At 55.3% G+C, this 12,721-nt stretch overlaps 1 protein-coding gene across 1 annotated transcript in view; it reads right to left on the bottom strand.

Moving 5' to 3' along the window:
• Nucleotides 1-12,721, bottom strand: part of ankrd11 (ankyrin repeat domain 11) — a 99,738-nt gene that overhangs the window by 68,231 nt on the left and 18,786 nt on the right. The gene's annotated exons all lie outside the window — the stretch shown is intronic.

The following is a 12,721-nucleotide window of genomic DNA, read 5'->3' as shown; positions in this document are numbered from 1 at the left end:
TGAACCACAGTGCAGGGCCACAACCCTGACCCCAGATCAGTCTGAGAGGTTAGCAGAAAACACAGAGCCCTTCCATGGTTCTGAATTGAACATGAACAGCAAATGCTGCCCTTCCCAAATTCCAACCAAACTTCAAAAAGGCACGGATTTGACCCAAGTGCACTTTACTCACAGAGTCTGGGAATAACAAAACAAGGCCAAGGCCCATGATCAAGCACTCTGCTCCTCTCCTTACCCAAGGGGGACAAAGCAAAAGTAGAAAAGAATAATATACTCAGCAGCCTTCTTGCTAAAACCCAGTGCTAAAAACATGCCTTAAAATGCCCTCATACCAGAGCAGCCTTCATCTGTGTTTGTTTGGACCACGAGGCTGCAAGCATGTGCCTCTCATTGCTATCCGCGCAAGTGAAACCCGCAAACGCAGAGGGATTGTGTGGGGCGTCGGGGGAAAGATAAAAAGCAGAAACAACTGCAGCACGGGATGGCAGGAAAGAGCAGGCAGAACCGGCAAGAGTAAACCCCAAAAGCCAAGCAATGGATCAGCAGAACCGCGGCAGGCCGTGAAATGTGTGAAGGCCCTGCACGGACGCTGGGGAAATGCTGTGGATGTTCAGAGACAGCCTTCGTCAGAGCCGGTTCCTTCCTCACAGTGCAACACAGGAGCTGCAGCCTTCGCCTGCAGTCAGAGCGCGGAATGAGAAATATGATAATTACGCTGCTATTTCTGCCTCAGAACGGACGGCCTATTCCGCCGCTCTGAGTCACCGCCTGGCGCATCGGCGGAAACGCGCCGCGCCCCGGCCCCTCCGGCCGTGGAGAACCCGGTGAACCGGCCACGCCGGCGGCAGGACCGCTTCAGAGAACGCAGTTTCAGAGGGGCCTCCATTTCAGGGACCTATGCTGAACCACCTCACCACACTAACACCAGCGTCTCGTAACTGTGCCACTTTCTGCGGTTTGCCCGACACAACACAGGGCCCAAAATAGTCCTGCTGTGTGTGTGATGTGCGCCCAGATTCGCACCTCATAAGTCAGATAACAGATTTACCACAGATGTGCATGAATGAGAACTCGCACAATTTATTTATTGCTACAGTAAACATCCTCATTCAGAGCAACCTGCACAACTCACATTTTTACAACATCCGTTTGCACGTTTGGATATTTACCGATTCAGTGTCTTGCTCAAGGGAACGACATCAGAGCCCCACCTAACTGTACCTACAACCTTTGGCTTGGAAGGTTATTTTGGAAGTCTGTTTTCTCCCCTGCCTGCTCTAACAGTGGGGTGACAGTGGCTCAGGAGGTACAGCAGTCGACTGGGGATTGGAAGGTCCCTGGTTCGAATCTGGCTCCTCCTGGCAGAGTGTCGAAGTGTCCTTGAGCAAGACACTGAACCCCCAACAGCTCCCAGTGGCCAGTTGGTACCTTGTATGGCAGCCTCTGCCACTGGTAGGTAGATGTGAGGCATATAACTGTAAAGCGCTTTGAGTACTCAAATGACTAGAAAAGCGCTACACAAATGCAGTCCATTTACCATTTCACCATTTAACAGTGAATGCACGCTACCTTGTCCTGGTCTATGTTGTCACAGACTTCGCTACCTGGCTCCAGGGACTGCCCTTACCCATAACGCCTCACAGGGCACCCAAGTGCCAGGTGTGGTAATCTGGTGCGCATGCCACTTTTGAAGGATTACGAGTGCAATCCAGAGGCCAGCGGGTGCAGCGGCAGGGGAAGACACACCCCCGACTCCACAGAGCCCAAGGCAAACACCAGAGCCGGGATCTTACACCATGCCAAGTCTGAGAGGCGTCACCATGGAGAAGCCAAACGCTCACTGTGTAAGGCAAACAATAAGCAACCGTTTGGCAGGGGGAGGGGCTCTGTGCGGTTAGTGATGTCATGTCCTCTGGAGAGTCCCTTCATTTACATATTGTAGCTGCTGGGTTATTGTGGTATTCCGAGTTCTGCCTTGTCATCCCTGAGATGCAAGCAGCCCTGCACTCAACCGTTTACAATTCCAGTGGTGTATTTATGTGCACAGAGTGTTCTGAACAGCTCCGCACGCTCAATGGGATGGAGAGAAAGCAGGAGTAGGGAGGGGCCGTGCATTCTCTCTGAGTGCCAGGAGACATGAAGAGGAGAAACTGTGGAGGGAGGGAGAGAGAAGGGGAGAGGGGGAGAGTGGGAGAGAGAGAGGAGGGGGAGAGAGGGAGAGCGGCGGAGAGAGGAGGAGGGAAACAGGGAAAGAGGGAGAGTGGGAGAGATGGAGGAGGGGGAGAGGGAAATAGTGAGGAGGGGGAGAGAGGGAGAGAGGCAGGAGGATGGAGAGAGAGAAAGCAACAAAGTGAGAAAGAAAGGACAGAAAGGAAGAGACAGACAAAGGAAAAGACAGACAGACAGAGAGAGAACAAGGGAAGGGAGAGAGAAAAAGGCTGAGAAAAGAGGAGAGAAGAAGATAGCTCTCAGAGGTGCCAATCCAGCACAGGGAACAGAGGCAGACCAAAGCCCTGGATTTCCTCTCAAGGCAAGATGAGGCCTGCGTGTGGATAAAGCACAAAATACCTCTTTCATCCCCCTCACACAAAGGCCAGCCGTCCTGACAGACAGAGCAGGGGCTCCTTCCTGCCAGCCCTCTAATCCCCCCCCCCCCCCCCCCGCCCTCCCAGGCCACAGGGGTGACAGGGCTTTGTGTTTCAGGCCACAGGGCGGGGGGGGGGGGGACTTTTTTTTTTTTTTTTTTTAAATCCGTGGCCTGGTGACATCATCGGTTTGCGCTCAGGCTGCACGGTGAGTTCGCGTAATGCATCCCAACACTGGCAGGCAAAGCCACGCACAGATCCGACGCTCACGCTGACCACCGGAGGGGACAACACCACGGAGGAGTGACACCTCCCACGAGGACCAGCACCTCCCACGAGGACCAGCACCTCCCACGAGCACCTCTGTCACCTTGCTGTGACCAGGCAGCAGCCCTTTGTGGGCCCAGCTCCTGGGCTGCTGAGCTCCTGGGCTGGTCTCCTCGCTGCGAGAGCTGCCCTCTGCAGCATCTCCCTCCTGTCATCAATAACTGAGCCGGTATCGATTTTCTCCGCAGGTTCTCTTCACGCGCACCGGCCGAGGAGAGCGAGCGTTTCATCCATAAAGTTTGCTCAGCAATAATTGATCGCTGGTTAACGGGGCTGTGTGTAAAACCCCTCTCCGAGGAAGACCTACATTTTTCACTTGGGTTTTTTTCTTTTTTTGGGGGGGAAGTGCAAAATGAAAATAGACATTCAACCTCACGCACAAGAGCCCTAACAGGGCTCACCTGAAAGAGAGAGGATCTGACTGTTTTTACTGGAGAGAAGCACAGCTCTCTGGTAGCCTGTGTTTTGACTTGCTGCGATGACTTCTGCTTGTATTAGACACGGATCCAGACTGTTCTTACACGGAAACAAGTCATCTGACCGACTTGGCTGGGAGCCAAAGATTATCAGCGAACAGGAGGGGAGGGGGAGGAGGGAGGGGCCGCGTGGTGTGGTGTCAGCGCTGCCATAAACCTGGTGCAGTTCACGGCTGTCTGGACCCTTTCAGCCTGCAAAGAGCGCACGTCTCCGGGGAGGGCTGTGTGCTAAACGGAGATCATTTTCATAGAACAGCTGACCAATCGCAGAGGCAGGGGACCGGCCAGGTCATTTACAGCACAGTAGCATGCAGTCGTCATGAGATGTGTATGTGGCTGGCAGAGTGAAGCAGGCCTGTCCGAGGCTAGCAGAGAGCATGCTGGGGTTTTAGGCCACAGAAGCACCAATGGACTCATCTCCACGATCTCTAAGCAGACACAGGTTGGCTTAGCTTGTACCCTCTCCAAAACTCCTCTACCAGTGCACTGACACACTCCGCTCCTTTAAACAGCCCCTCTACCTGTGCACTGACACACTCCGCTCCTTTAAAAAGCCCCTGTACCTGTGCAGTGACACACTGCGTTCCTTTAAAAAGCCCCTCTACCTGTGCACTGACACACTCCGCTCCTTTAAAAAGCCCCTCTACCTGTGCACTGACACACTCCGCTCCTTTAAAAAGCCCCTCTACCTGTGCAGTGACACACTCCGCTCCTTTAAAAAGCCCCTCTACCTGTGCAGTGACACACTCCGCTCCTTTAAAAAGCCCCTCTACCTGTGCAGTGACACACTCCGCTCCTTTAAAAAGCCCCTCTACCTGTGCAGTGACACACTCCGCTCCTTTAAAAAGCCCCTCTACCTGTGCACTGACACACTCCGCTCCTTTAAAAAGCCCCTCTAAGAGTGCACTGACACACTCCGCTCCTTTAAAAAGCCCCTCTACCAGTGCACTGACACACTCCGCTCCTTTAAAAAGCCCCTCTACCTGTGCAGTGACACCCTCCGCTCCTTTAAAAAGCCCCTCTACCTGTGCAGTGACACCCTCCGCTCCTTTAAAAAGCCCCTCTACCTGTGCAGTGACACACTCCGCTCCTTTAAAAAGCCCCTCTACCTGTGCAGTGACACACTCCGCTCCTTTAAAAAGCCCCTCTACCTGTGCAGTGACACCCTCCGCTCCTTTAAAAAGCCCCTCTACCTGTGCACTGACACACTCCGCTCCTTTAAAAAGCCCCTGTACCTGTGCAGTGACACACTGCGTTCCTTTAAAAAGCCCCTCTACCTGTGCACTGACACACTCCGCTCCTTTAAAAAGCCCCTCTACCTGTGCACTGACACACTCCGCTCCTTTAAAAAGCCCCTCTACCTGTGCAGTGACACACTCCGCTCCTTTAAAAAGCCCCTCTACCTGTGCAGTGACACACTCCGCTCCTTTAAAAAGCCCCTCTACCTGTGCAGTGACACACTCCGCTCCTTTAAAAAGCCCCTCTACCTGTGCAGTGACACACTCCGCTCCTTTAAAAAGCCCCTCTACCTGTGCACTGACACACTCCGCTCCTTTAAAAAGCCCCTCTAAGAGTGCACTGACACACTCCGCTCCTTTAAAAAGCCCCTCTACCAGTGCACTGACACACTCCGCTCCTTTAAAAAGCCCCTCTCCCTGTGCAGTGACACCCTCCGCTCCTTTAAAAAGCCCCTCTACCTGTGCAGTGACACCCTCCGCTCCTTTAAAAAGCCCCTCTACCTGTGCAGTGACACACTCCGCTCCTTTAAAAAGCCCCTCTACCTGTGCAGTGACACACTCCGCTCCTTTAAAAAGCCCCTCTACCTGTGCAGTGACACCCTCCGCTCCTTTAAAAAGCCCCTCTACCTGTGCACTGACACACTCCGCTCCTTTAAAAAGCCCCTCTACCAGTGCACTGACACACTCCGCTCCTTTAAAAAGCCCCTCTACCTGTGCACTGACACACTCCGCTCCTTTAAAAAGCCCCTCTACCTGTGCAGTGACACACTCCGCTCCTTTAAACAGCCCCTCTACCTGTGCACTGACACACTCCGCTCCTTTAAACAGCCCCTCTACCTGTGCACTGACACATTTGGCCCCTCTTAAACGCCTGCGGTTACTGCGATCGATGCACAGCCCAGAGGTGTCGGGGCAGATTGGAGTGCACTGCTTTGAGATGTTTAATGCATCAGGAGGAAGGTGGGTGGGGGAAAGGCGAAAATGAAAGGCTTTAACAGAAAGGACTCATCTCGGATGGCAGTTTGAAAAAAAGAGAACTATTTCCTGGCCGAGTCGCCTGCTCCGCCCCCCCCCCACCCCCCTCCCTCCACTTTTCTGCTCAGAATGTTAATATTGTGTAAGAGAGCTGTTTAAGCAACAGCCTCTACACCCTCAGCTGTGTGTACATATGGAAACTTCAGATGGGGGGGGGGCAGAAACACACACACATACTTCCTCACATACAAGAGCAATTACAATTCCAAGCATGAATTCTCCCCTGTATACAAGTCGGGGCCGATTGTGTGACGATTCCAGCAGGCCAGCTGTAAGCGAATCAAAGCCAGGAATCGGGGGGGAACAGTGAAGGCCCACATGAAGTGGCTGCCGCCTCTCTGAAGCCAGAATTAGAGGAACACCTGGATCCGGAGCACACCCGGCCAGGTTAACCCTTTCAGCTGCGTCAGTGCTAATGCTTCCCTGAAATCTAAAGCTTTAAAGAGAACACGACACGCAGTAAGACTGTGGGCTTTGGAGGTAAACCGACAGGAACGTGTACAGACACGACACGGCAAGTGTGTACACACACACACACACACACACACACACACACGAGTGCTCTTTAACACAACATATACAGCAACACACACACACACACACACACACACACACACACACACACACACACACACGAGTGCTCTTTAACACAACATATACAGCATCACACACACACACACACACACACACCCAGAAGAGACACAGACAGGCAGCCACACACAGACAGACACACAGATGACCTGAGGGCTGAGGACAGATCCAGGCCCAGGGAAAGGAGCTGAAATCAAAGCGGAACTAAGACTGGACACACTGGAATACTCCAAGAATAACGGCGCCATTCAACACAGACAAAAGCATTCAACAGAACGTCTATCCGGCTGAAGGAGGGCTAAACTTGCACAGACTCGAGGACACAGGAGTAGTCAGACTCGACAGCACCGGCCTGTTCCTCCCCACAGCTAGGGAGGCTAATAAAATGGCTCTTACAGACTCTTTGTGCTGCGGCCCTTATGAGGTGACCTGGAGCAAACAGGCGGCTGGAAGCCCTTTCACCACGGTAAACCCCACACTCACAAACACACACCTACCAGGCCTCCCGCTCAGAACAAGCAGGGGATCTTCAGCAGCTGATCCAGACCGACAACATTCTTCACATAAACTTCCACGGAAAGAGACACCAATCCAGTTTCTGTAACGAGGGTTAACAAGTGCAAAGCCAAGAGGAGGAAACCACCTGAAGGGCTCGGTTTTGCTGTATGGGTAAGAGCTTATGCGAGGGTATGATTTAATAAATGCTGGTGTGAGCAGACCTGAAATAACTTCAGGATTTAGGAAGCTGGCCAACAAAAAGGTGCGGGATTTCACCTGGCCGAAGGCTGATCTGCAGTGGGTTCGGGGTGCTGCCGAGACACGCTACCGCTAACCCCCAGCGGACAGGCTCTTAGTAAGCGGTCTCACTGCTCCAGACCTAACAGACGGCCTTTGTTAGGGAGCATTCCCTAACTCTGAGCACACTGATCCAGCCTGGCCGGGGACATGGGGAAGCCTTGCAACTTCACCGACACTCCAGACCAGTGCACCGAGGCACAGGGGTGGAAGGGGATCGGCACAAAGGAGCAGCGATGATGGCGATATTACTGCAGTCAAGGACAGGTAATAGATGGGCAATGCAGAGTTCATGTGTAGTTCCTGCATTCAGTTAAACAGCCGCCTCAGAAAAGACCGCATCACCTGGACCCCTGGGATGAACCTGGGGGGTTCTGGCAGGTGTGAATGGAGAGTTGGAGCTGTACCAGTGCAATGCTGGCAGAAAGGCCCGCGCCAGGTGTGCAAACCCAGAGACCTGGCCCCACCCTCTCTGCCCCTCTCCGGGTCTGAGTTCAGCACCCCCACACAGCATCCAAATTCCAAATCTGCAGCCACAGCCAAACAGCAGAGTCATTATGATCCAGAGAGAGAAGGGGCGCGACAGAGACAGACAGAGAGAGAGGGAGAGAGAGAGCGACAGAGCTGGCAGCAGCCCAGGGGAAAAACAGGAGCGTCACCCTCACAAGGGGAGGGGCTACTGAGAGGGGAGGGGCCAGACAGCAACCACACAGCCTGCTCACGTGATTGGCTGCCACTCCCTGCTCTTTCTGGCACACTGCCACACCACCTAACCCTACAAAACAGGGGCAGAAAACTCACTGCCTTTAAGCTCTTTCAGACCGATCCAGAGGGGGACAGGCCAGTAAAGTAGCAGTGACCAATTAAGGGTGAGAGGTAAGAAAGAAGGGATGACCAATTCATCTCTCCTAAGAGCCTCTTTCATCACCGGTGTCACCCATGTTCCTACGGCGCGAACGCTACCATAAACAGCTGTGGAGCAGACCTTGTGTATATTCACACTCCTGCCACTTGACATTTTGTTCTAGACCAATAACAGCAAAAAAAAAAAAAAAACCTTTTAACTCTCCTGTCAGAAACAGAGATAAAAATACATGCCGTTTACCAGAATCCAATCACAGATGGTGGGCCAAGTTGAAAACGCGCTGAAAGAATGTCTCCAAAACAATACAGGAGTCAACACGGCTCTCTCCTGCTCTTTAATCACCTAGTCTGAGAGCTAAACCAACCGTACCGACACACACACACACACACACACACACACACACACACACACACACACACACTCCCTCAGCCAGCCAGGAGGCACTGTTGGAGGGCCCATTTCGGCTGAATTAAAGGAAAAACACTCATTTGTTCCACCAAGTTTCTGCAGTGTGCTGTGCTGGTCTCGCCGCTTGACGAGGCGCTGTTTTTGGGCTTCTCAGGGAGGGTGAGAGGAGCGGGAGGCTCTGGGAGAGGGTGCTGCAGGGAGACCAGCGTTACGCACACAGCCGAGTGTGTCAGAAAACACGCCGCTGAAGGCAGAGGGCACCGGCACCACGCAAATCCCCACGCGGCGTAATTCAAAACGCACCGCCGTGTCACAAGATAGATTAAACCACGGCTTTTGCACATGGCTGGACACTACAGAAGCTGCCACCAAAATCAGGGGGCTTTAGTAAGTCTGAAAGGGCCAAAACCCTCATGGATTTAGGGGGAGGGAGGTCACTGCCTTCACCTGACTGAGCCGGAGAGAACAGCAGCGAAATAGACAGCAGCTCCACTGTGAGGGGACAGCTCTTCAGAGTCATTCAGAGATAAACAGAATAATCTCTCCTCTCCCCAAATAACCTGTTGTCACTTCCAGTGCTCGGACAGGTCGGCTGACACCGCCCCTCAGGGACAAAACCAAAACCGTCCACCTTTGCGTCTTCCAAAAGGAACAAGCCCAGGTATCCCTGGACGAATCGGTGGAAAGCAGATTACTCTCCCTTTGTCAGTGGAGAACACAGTGTGTTCTGACTGTGCGAGAGGCTGCATTCAGAGCGGGAGAGCGAGGCCGGATCTCTCACACGTGCGCCTTGAGCTGCGCTCCCTCATTATCTGTCCTTTTCATTCCGCCGCCCACACTCTCCTCCGCCGCTCCCGGGCCGTGGGAGGGGTTTCAATGGCAGCGGCGCGCGGACGGCCTTGACTCCCGAGACCCCCTCCTGACGAGCGCAGCGCCGCGGGAGGGGGCGGCCGTCTCCGTGGTGACCGCGGAGAGGAGGCGTATCCGGGAGGCCGGCGGCTCTACCTGCCACAGAGGGCTGTGTTGAGGACCTTCAGAGAGACACGAGCACAGCCATCCACCCGACACACCCTGCCTCTCCCCCACTGAGGCCAGAGCAGGCGGACACTCACACGCTCAGAAGGTGGGAGGTGAAGGCTGCAGGCCCATGAGTGCGGTCAGTGGATGCATCCTCATTGGCGGATGCCACGGTGCTCGCAGCTGCTCCTTCCTCCCTGCTTTTATTCCCTTCACAGCGCTTACATCACAGGTAACCCTCTAAGTGCAAAGCCTCCAGGTGTGGCCCTGTAGCCCGACTGAATCCCGGCAGGCTCCGATCGGCCTCGGACAGGCGGCACGGTGAAGCCGAAGCACCGCCGGGTCTGGCCCAGTCGGGACGGTCGCCGTGCAACCAGGCGCCAGGGAAAATAAACAGGGGAATATGATACATTCAGGGCCTGCAGGTTTGCTGGCAAAGGCACCGTGGGGCTCTAATGACGTGTGACAAACTGCCTTTCAATGGAGTGCTAGAGAGAGAGCTCTCTGAAGTGACCGGAGAACAGAGCCCCGGAAAATAGAGCCGAGCCGAGACTCCCCATCCTTGCAGGAGAGTGCAGCTGCAGCTCAGCAGCCTCCAGCCATCACACCGCGAAAACGCGGCCGCTGAGCTGCAGCTGCACTCTCCTGCAAGGATGGGGAGTCTCCCGCCGAAACGCGGCCCCCAGCAGAGGAAGCCCCAGCTCAGCGGCCTCCAGCCATCACACCGCGAAAACGCGGCCCTCTTCCGCCGAAACGCGGCCCTGTCCCGCTGAAACGCGGCCCTGTCCCGCCGAAATGCGGCCCTCTCCCGCCGAAACGCGGCCCTGTCCCGCCGAAACGCGGCCCTGTCCCGCCGAAACGTGGCCCCCAGCAGAGGAAGCCCCAGCTCAGCGGCTGGACGGCGTTTATGGAGCGGAACAGAGCGGCTGCGGAGTCCCGGCCGATCGAACGCTGCCGCGGTGACGTCACCCTCGAGGGCCGGGGCTCTAACGCGGCCTGCCCTAACGCTGCGCTCTAACGACCCGGAGCAGCCGGCGTCACGCTGCTAACGACCAGCCCAAAGCCCTTCCCAGCACGCCTCTGTTCAATACGGCGGCTTCCTTCACGCTGCACCCTGCTGACAGCATGCAGAAACAGTGACATGACAGCCCAGGCCTATTCAGCTCTACACACATAGAGTGGAGCGCTTAACTCAACACTGACCCCCACATCACGCAGCCCAACACTCCATTTCCCACTGTGTGTCACTCCTACACCCACAGAGCCACGCAACGCATGGATCTGCACAGCTGTGACTGCAGGCCTACACTACAGCACTACTTAGACTGCGCAGCCAGCAGGGAAAACAGTGCTGGAAGAAGAGGCCAGTGACCCAGAGCAGAGTGGCATTCAAAAACATAAAAACCAAGCCTGGCCGAACGGACAGGTCTTAGAGGGGAGGTAAAATGGGGAAGAGGATTGTCCTCAGAGCTCAGTCCCGGGTGCTGCTCCGGCCCCACAGAGCTCCGCTTGTTCGGAGGCGCACGCACGCACACGTGCGCACGCACGCACACATGCGCGCACACACGCGCACACACGCGCGCACACACACACACGCACACACACACGCACTCTTCCAGTGCAGCATTAGCATGCGAGCCTGGAGGACGCGAGGGCGGAGCGGGAACAGAGACCCTTTGGTCGTCTCTGCCGCGGCTGTGCCAGTTATGCAATATGACTGGCAGCGACAGCTTCCCCTGCTCCGAGAGCCGCAGAGCGATCCCAGCGAGGGCCGGCGTCCGGAGGAGAAAGCCCTCTCACAGCCAGGAGGAGGGGGGAGGGGGCGGGGGGGTCTTTCATCTGCAGCAGCGGTGCAGCGCAGCGGTGCAGCACTGCGCAGCACGTCCCTCTGCAGCTAACGCTCCTTCCCAGAACGCACTGCAGCGGGGCTGTCTGCGAGGGGCCGCCCGGCCGCTCATCGATTACCTGCTCAGGCGCCGTGTGTTTCTTGTCCTGCTAATTTGAGCTCTGGAAGGTTAATGAGCACATTAGTTTAGTTACTGCTATTTTCTGCAGGTTAATGTAGTACTACCTTGAATAATGAAGACAGAAAAATCTTCAAAATAAGGTATTTTTATTGGACAAGAGCATGGATAACAAACTGAATGGTAATAATGCTACACATAAAGAGTGTGTGTGTTTCGTGGATGGGGGTGAGACTGACAGGATCTTTGCTCAGTGGCTGTGGGCTGGCTGAATGTGCTAAAATGTCACCGTGCGCACCTCTGTTATAGGCAGGGGGGAGAGCGTCACTCCTGCACAGAGCCCCGTGCCATTCACATCTGGGGGGGGGGAGCACAGAGGCCGAGCAGTTAAAAATAAAAGTCTGACTTTGATTTACGGCCCCGGATGCCTGGAAACCATGTGAGGCGTCACATGGGGAGAGCGAGGAGGAAGGGGGAAGAGAGAGAGAGCCAGAGCAGCACTGGCAACAGGAATCAGACACGGCCTGCACCCGCCTGCAGTCACAGCTAACAGCAGCAGCTCCGCGCTGCAGGGTGAGGGAGACGGGGAGGGAAAGAGGGAGAGAGGGAGGGAGAGAGGGAGGGAGGGAGATGGGGAGGGAGAGAGGGAAGGAGAGAGGCAGGGAGACGGGGAGGGAAAGAGGGAGAGAGGGAGGGAGGGAGGCAGGCAGGGAGACGGGGAGGGAGAGAGGCAAGGAGAGAGGGAAGGAGAGAGGCAGGGAGACGGGGAGGCAGTGAGGGAAGGGGGAGAGAGGGAGAGAGGGAGGCAGGGAAGGAGGGAGAGAGAGAGGGAAACAGGGAGGGAGAGCGATAGAGAGGGAGAGAGAGAGGGAGGAAGAGATGCAGGGAGGGACACAGAGAGGGAGAGAGGGAGAAGGGACTCTGGCTCTGGCCGCGCTGCATACCCACGAGGCACTGCACGGTCACATGAGCTCCACGCAGGAGAGGGACGACTGCTTGCTACTGACACGCTTCCAGGGAGGGAGCTCTGACCCACTTCGACTGCACAGTCTGAGAGAGGAGATGGCAAACACACACACACACACACACCAGCCCTGCTGCTCTCTCTCTCACACACGCACGCCTACACTAGCACAGCACCAGGTGTGGCTGCACAGCGCCAGGTGTGGGCCATCAGCACAGGTGCAGGACAGAGCTGCATGTTTCTGCGGTTCTGCACCTCGCTTCTGTGTCCAACAGACACAGGGAGGTCTTTATAATTCAAAATTCAAAATGAGTATTTCCACGTCTGCCCTGGTCAGGCCTGTCCCCCTTAAGGACACAAGCAGCTTACAGCTAAATCCCCTTTTGAAGTCCTCTTCCCCTCATGCAGCTCTCAGCACACGCAAGCCACCGAGTGAGCGAGCAAGCAGCAACCTGC

Source organism: Megalops cyprinoides, chromosome 13 (genome assembly GCF_013368585.1).
Source record: "Megalops cyprinoides isolate fMegCyp1 chromosome 13, fMegCyp1.pri, whole genome shotgun sequence".
NCBI lineage: Eukaryota > Metazoa > Chordata > Actinopteri > Elopiformes > Megalopidae > Megalops > Megalops cyprinoides.
This window is presented reverse-complemented; position numbering and strand designations above follow the sequence as displayed.